The 6,921-nt window shown below is 45.7% G+C and overlaps 1 pseudogene; it reads right to left on the reverse strand.

Annotated features, from left to right (window-relative positions):
- Positions 1-3,337: 3,337 nt before the first annotated feature.
- Positions 3,338-5,962, reverse strand: LOC138089884 (DDB1- and CUL4-associated factor 5 pseudogene; annotated as a pseudogene).
- Positions 5,963-6,921: the final 959 nt, after the last annotated feature.

The raw sequence follows: 6,921 nt of genomic DNA on the forward strand, positions 1-6,921 counted from the left end.
TTCTCACTTCCACTGTATAATCATAAGGGATTTGATTTAGGTCATACCTGAATGGTCTAGCAGTTTTCCCTACTATCTTCAATTTATGTCTGAATTTGGCAATAAGGAGTTCATGATCTGAGCTACAGTCAGCTCCTGGTCTTGTTTTTGTTGACTGTATAGAGCTTCTCCATCTTTGGCTGCAAAGAATATAATCAATCTGATTTCGGTGTTGACCATCTGGTGATGTCCATTTGTAGAGTCTTCTCTTGTGTTGTTGGAAGAGGGTGTTTGCTATGACCAGTGCATTTTCTTGGCAAAACTCTATTAGTCTTTGCCCTGCTTCATTCCATATTCCAAGGCCAAATTTGCCTGTTACTCCAGGTGTTTCTTGACTTCCTACTTTTGCATTCCAGTCCCCTATAATGAAAAGGACATCTTTTGGGGGTGTTAGTTCTAAAAGGTCTTGTAGGTCTTCATAAAACTGTTCAACTTCAGCTTCTTCAGTGTTACTGGTTGGGGCATATACTTGGATTACCGTGATATTGAATGGTTTGCCTTGGAAACGAACAGAGATCATTCTGTCATTTTTGAGATTGCATCCAAGTACTGCATTTCAGACTCTTTTGTTGACCATGATGGCTACTCCATTTCTTCTGAGGGATTCCTGCCTGCAGTAGTAGATATACTGGTCATCTGAGTTAAATTCACCCATTTCAGTCCATTTTAGTTCGCTGATTCCTTCTCCAGGGGATCTTCCTGACCTAGGGATCAAACCCAGATCTCAAGCATTGCAGGCAGATTCTTTATCATCTGAGCCACCAGGGAAGTCATTATCAACTATCTTATAGACAGAAAAGTTTCAGATAGAACTAAAAAATAGAACCATTAAAGTTAGAAATAACTTTGATTCCTTATTCTATCTTAACACACAGCCTAGATACTTTTCCTATTCATTTGGCTTCTTAAATGTTTTTTTGAGTTCTGTAGAAAATACCATTGGATTCTTGATAGGTATTGTGTTGAAACTATAGATGGCTTTGTGTAGTATGGATATTTTGATAATATTAATTCTTATGTTCCATGAACATGGAATTTTTTTCATTTATGATTCTCTTCTTTAATTCCTTTCATCAATGTCTTATAGTTCTTTCATTTCCTTGATTAAATTTATAGCTAAGTATTTTTTGATGCTATTATAAATGGGATCATTATTTCTTTACCAGACAGTTCCTTGTTAATATACAGAAATACTACTAATTTTGTATATTGGTTTTTGTATTCTGCAACATTATTGAACTAGTTAATTAGATCTAACAGTGTTTTGGTGGAGTCTTTTGGGGTTTCTGTATAAAGATCATGCTCTATGCAGACAGAGACAGTATGACTTTTTTTTTTGAGTGATTACATCTTTTTTTTGTATATAAAGGATTAAAAAATTTAAATTTAATAATAAATTTTGGAAAAGCAAATGTAAAATGACTTGGGCTTATAAAACCAGAATTTACAATTATCTGTGTATAGTCAAAGACAAATCATAGAACCGTTCTGATTACAGATTAAAGTAATTCTACTGGTTACAGAATTACTGACCCACTCCCCGGTGAGATTACAGTTGTTCAATTGCAAGCATCTCCACCACTACTCACACTCCTTTGTCTCCTCCTCAGACAGTGTTTTCACACCGAAGTCACAGCACACACACCAGGCACGTCTTTCTTTTCACAAAGCCTAGCAAGATGATCCCTCCTTCTGGCTTAGATCAACAACCTTCCTTTATAAATAACCCCCCTTCCCCTGGTCACTAAATTCGTCCACATCTTCATCCTCCACAGGCTCCCTCCCCTTGGTCCCAGTTTCAGTAGGACATGTTCATCCCTAAAAAGAATGCTGGATTCGTGAGGCCACATCAGCCACAAGCTAGGACCTCTCTAGGCCAGTGGCGCTGGGCTCCTAGTTGTCCAGCACCTTTGTGCTCAAGAAGCTATAGTGTTCTCTCTCCGTCATTTCTTCCCAGCATTCTCTTGCCCTTTCATGACATCCGTGCCAACAAGCTGTCCGTCATTCTAGGTTTCCCTGTCTTGTACAAGTCTTCATTAATAACCAAGTGACTGTAACTACCACGGCAATGCTGAAAAGATCCTTGTCTTTTCTTCTCTCAATCTTCATCTACCTTCATGAACAGAGTCTCCTCTAGAAGCCAGTGACTCCTCTCTCCACTTTCTCTGCATCCTGAGGGACCTACTCAATAAGAATCTGCTACTCTGAGATGCCTGCTCTGCAAGATCAAGTCACAACACCGCAGCCTCTGTGGGCTGCAGGTTGGAGGGAAGATGCCAGGCCCACCAACTCTGATCGATCATTTCAGGTTAAATCAAATGAACGCAGTACCACACTCTGCTCTTCCCTACACTTCTTCATTAACACACCTATAACATCCACTTTAGTAGTCTGAGCACAAAGCTCTCTAGAGCTGTCTTTCCCCTTCTTTCCACAGGCTGAGACACCACCATGCGGGGCCAAGGAAGTGCCTGTTGGCCTTCTGAGTGCCTCTAAGGAACTAGCACCTAACTTGTTAAAGTGTTACCCACAACTAGTTATATTTTACGGCCCCCTACAGTATGGTGTTGCACCACTGCTCAATTTGCAACCAGTGAACTTTACCAGGGATCTATGTCCTCTCGAATCTGGTCTTAACTGCTAACCTCTCATTAGCATGAAAAACGCTCCCTTTTAGTACACCTACTTTAATGCTCAACGAAGAAGTGCCACTGAGAAAACATGGAAGATTTCTTTAAGAAAGGAACCATGCTTTCCTTTCCAGCACAGCCAGTGGGCTGAAGGCCTGTTTCCACTCATCTCCATTCTTTCAGTGTAAATCCACTACTCACTGGCAACACAGTCTGATTTAGCAGGCACTCATCATTAAAACCAGAACATCTATGGCATATAAACGAGGTGAGATGCCAAAAAACACAGATCCATAGAGCCTTTCTGATGGAGAATGGAAAGAAAAGTCTGAGACAGTGAGCTCACGCATGCCAGTGTACACACATGAGAACAAGTCAAACATCTCAAAAGGATTTACAGTAACAGAATCTGCACAGGTACACTATGCTCAAGTCTTACTAGAAAGGACTCACTTGCATTTTTTCCCTTTCTTAACACAGCACGACCAATGGCCAGCTAAACATCAGACCCATTGTTGAATAGAAGGGAGCAGCATCAGACACAAAACTCCAGGCCCTGGTTTTACATGCCTTTAATACTATTTTTCCTTTCCTCTGTGTTCACTAAACAGGATTTAAAATTTTTGTAAAGCTACTTTTCATAGCTTTTTGTTTTCCCTTTGTATTTATCATGTTTTTAATTTCTTCTCTGAGGAGGAATTCTCCGAATCTGGGTCTTCCAATTCGATTCGGTGCCTCTTGAGGCCACTATGGCCATGAACAGCTCTGCTGCTGTCTGTGTCTGGGGGGTCAGTGGGGTCCTCTCTGGTTCCAGCACTGGGGGACTCACAGGCCATTTCAGACCCACAACAATCTTTGTGTAGGAGTATCCCTGTCAGGGACAAGTTATCGTGGTCAGTGTCCACACATCCTGGGGAAGAGCAGGCCAGTGCCTCCAGCTTCCCGAAATTCTGCCCATTGTTGTGGGGGTGCGAGGGGCGGGGGTGCAAGCGTCCATTGTTGTGGTTGGCACAGATGGTTTCGAGGCTCCTCTCCTCACTGTCATCACACTGGGTCCTGAGACAGTTGCCAGACCCGCTGCTCAGAGTGGAGCCAGACGCCTTGGGGACAGGAGGGGAGGGTGGCTCCTCAGCCCGGCTGCTCAGGGCCTTGCTTAGGGCCTTTCCATTGAGCTTCTTGGTTTCAAAAGTGTATTCTACAGTGCCACCATTGTTGGAGTCCTGAGAAGCATCCTCGGGGCCCTCTGCCCAAGGGTGGCCACTGGGCTCGGGGCCTGGGCCATTGTTGGGGCTTACGGCAGAAGTCCCCTCTTTAAAAGCATCCTTGCTGCGGCCTTCCGGCGGCAGGTCCTGGGTCCTCTGGGCTACGGCCGCGTTTAAACAGGCTTCCTTGCTGGAAGAAGGGGCTGGGTTGTCCTCGTGGCTGGTTCCCGCCCTCCCTTCATCGGCCTCCCCAGACGCGGGCGAGCTCTCTCCATCTTTGTTGTTTGAGTAGGAGATGTAAGAGTAGCGGAGCCACTTGTAAGCTTTATAAATCTTCCGCTCAACCGACTCTGTGTCCGAAGTTGGCGATGCTCGGCTTGGCTGAATCTCCAGAGTGGACGCGCTCCGCTCAGGGGAGGAGGTTGGGGAGGAAGAGAGGTCATCTACTTTGATCTGGGGGTAATCGTAGTTGTCTTCGCCAATGTAGGTGTCGGTGGGCTTGGGCGGGGCTCCGGGCCTCTCTTCTCGAGGTGTCTTCTGCCGGCGCTGCATGGTGTTCCGCTTCCGGATGGATGCGCGCGCCATTCGTTCAGCTCCTCCTCGTCCTCGGAGCTGCTGGAGCTGCTGGAGCTGCTGGACTCATCTTCGGGGCTGGGAGACCGTGGCCGGGGAAAGAGGTCTGTGTCCAGTTCCACCTCACAGGCATTCTCTTCAGAGTCAGACTCGTTGGAAAGGGCCAGAAGGCGTTTGTCCTGGTAAGCGCCGCAGGGCAGACAGGCGCTGCTGGCGAGACGTGGCATCCTCACACGAGGGCAGTGGCGGGGTGGACGCCACCATGTTTGTGGCAGTGACCCGCAGGGGGCCCAGGTGGAAGGCGCTGTCGGCAGACTCATCCACTGTGGGCGGAGGGGAGCGGGGCAGCGAGGCCAAGGACTCGGAGTCGGTGTAGCGCGAGCGCTCGCTGACCCCCGCGTGCAGCTGGAGGATGGTGCTCTCGCTGAGGTCACTGTCCGAGTCAGAGCTCCAGCCCTCGATCTCGCGACGCACCAGGGAGACAAAGAAGGCCATCATCTGGGGGTCTTCCTGCACAGACTGGTTGGCGTAGTCGTGAGACAGGCCACTCCCACTGTTCAGCACAAGGCTGATGTACTCTTCGTGGGTATAGAGACAGCAAGAATCATCCCCAATCCGACCGTCCAGATCTCCGGTACATCCTGGCTGCTTGTATGGGCTCCAGATCTTGATAATCTTCTCTACACCAGAAGAGCAGATCATGTAGGTGTGGGGGTTAAATCGGACCTGGTTAACAATAGACCGATGCCCTTTCAGCACCATGAAGGCTCCGTTGACCACCCTACCAATGCCACCTGCTTCTGGATCTGCAGGAATTCTCCACATGTACAGGTTGAAGTCATCAGAGCCTGAAAGGATATACTGGTCACGATCTCCTGCAAAACAGCAGCTTTTCATGGTGCAAGAGTTGAAGTAACCCTGATTGTCAAACTGGAACACAGGCAGGCGGGAGTGGATGTCATAGAGCACGGGGGGCAGGCGACGCCTCAGGGCCAGGAGCTGGGTCCCATTGCTGTTGAATAGCACACTCATGGCACTTTGGAGGGACAGGTTGCCCCCATACCGCAGGAGATAACTCTGAGGTTTTCGAATATCCCAGAGTCCCACTCCTTCCTTTGAATTGGCTGTGGCCAATAACCTGGGCTCCACAGGGTTAAACATGACACTGTGAAAGGCTGATGGATAGTTGGCCAGGCAGAAGCGCTCTCCATGGGGAGATTCCCGGATGTCCCAGATGAGAACCCGGCCATCGTCGGAGGAGCTGGCAAAAATATTGTCATTCACAGGGCTCACTGACAAGCTGTACACCACATCTTCATGAGCAAACACATCTAAGGTCTCACTGCTTTCAACATCATGGAGGATAACTTGCTCATCATTTCCTCAAGAGAATACTTTGGTGTTCCCACTCTTGAAAGCCAGGCAAAAAATGTTGGAATGATGTTCTCCTTTCAGCTGTATGGGCTTAACTCTGGAGTGGATAGCTTGTTCCATGTGCCACAGTAGAACCCGGCAATCATCTCCTCATGCTGCCCCCCAGGCCAGCTCTCCTCTTCATGCTGGAACTGCCGCCGCCGCCGCCGCCGCCGCCGCCGCTCGCTCGCCGACAGTATGACTTATATATATTTTTGTTTTTTTGCCTAATTGTTCCAACTAGTACTATATTGAGTGGGACTGACTGGTGAGGGTGTGCATCCAGGTCTTGTTCCTGACATGAAGGAAAGTCTTTCAGGCTTTCACCCATATATTAGCTGTGGGTTGTCATATGTGGCCTTAATTATATTGAAGTATATTCCTTCCTGTGTCCAATTTGTTGAGAATATCTATCATGAGTGGATGTTGAATTTTATCAAATGCCCTTTCTGTATCTATTGAAGTGATAATATTTTTATTTCTCATCCTATTAATATGATGTAGCACATTTATTGATTTCCTTATGTTGAACCATCATTGCATCCCAGGGATAAATCTCACTTGATCATGGTGTATGATCCTTTTAATGTGCTGTTTAATTTAGTTTACTAGAATTTTGCTGAGAATTTTTGCATCTGTATCCTTCAAGGATATTGGTCTATAGCTTTCTTTTCTTACAGTTTTTTGTATAACTTTGGTATTAGGATAATGCTGGCCTTGTAAAATGTAATTGGAAGTTTTTTCTCTTCCTCAAATTTTTGGAAGAATTTGAAAAAGAATGGCACTAGTTAATGCCACTATTTAATTTTAATTTATTGACTAAATAACCTTATTCATTATCAATCTGTTCAGATTTTTCTACTTTATGGTTCTATCTTGGTAGGTTGTATGTTTCTAGTCATTTACTCATGTTTTTAGATTGCCCAATTTGTTGTAGTATTATATAATTCTTCATAGTAGTGTCTCATAATGCTTCAAGTTTCTGTGATATCAGTTATAATGTCTCTTCTTTCATTTATAATTTTACTTATCCGGGTTATTCCTCTTTTTCTCTTGGCAAGTCT

The sequence above is a fragment of the Capricornis sumatraensis genome, chromosome 13, assembly GCF_032405125.1.
Source record: "Capricornis sumatraensis isolate serow.1 chromosome 13, serow.2, whole genome shotgun sequence".
NCBI classification, from domain to species: Eukaryota; Metazoa; Chordata; class Mammalia; order Artiodactyla; family Bovidae; genus Capricornis; species Capricornis sumatraensis.